Source organism: Propithecus coquereli, unplaced genomic scaffold (assembly GCF_000956105.1).
Source record: "Propithecus coquereli isolate 6110/MARCELLA unplaced genomic scaffold, Pcoq_1.0 Scaffold124, whole genome shotgun sequence".
Taxonomy (NCBI): domain Eukaryota; kingdom Metazoa; phylum Chordata; class Mammalia; order Primates; family Indriidae; genus Propithecus; species Propithecus coquereli.
This window is the reverse complement of record NW_012136525.1, coordinates 3,610,954-3,611,298: the sequence shown is the minus strand read 5'-3', so window position 1 is coordinate 3,611,298 and position 345 is coordinate 3,610,954. Positions and strand designations below refer to the sequence as shown.

Sequence of the window (345 nt, the reverse complement as noted above, 5' to 3'; positions counted from 1 at the left end):
ACAAGTTCCCTCAGCTTTCTTCACTCTTTCACTTTTCTTTTTTCTGTCCCTTGAATAATTTCAAGTGACCTGTGTTTAAGTGCAATGATTCTTACGATTGTCTGCTGTTGAATCTATTAAATTTTTCAGTTCAGTCATTATATTCTTCAGTTACAGGATTTCAGTTTGGTTCTTTTCTACAATTTGTATTTTTTCATTCAACTTCTCATTTTGTTCACATATTATGTTCCTGATTTTGTTTAGTTGTCTATCTATCTTCTCTTGCAGCTTATTGAGCCTCTTTAAGATGGTTATCTTTAATTCTTTGTCAAGCAGATTTGGATCTTGCTTTCTTCAGGGTAAGTT

At 32.2% G+C, this 345-nt stretch overlaps 1 protein-coding gene across 1 annotated transcript in view; it reads right to left on the bottom strand.

Moving 5' to 3' along the window:
* ANO2 (anoctamin 2, calcium activated chloride channel) overlaps positions 1–345 on the bottom strand; it is a 361,968-nt gene that overhangs the window by 184,798 nt on the left and 176,825 nt on the right. The gene's annotated exons all lie outside the window — the stretch shown is intronic.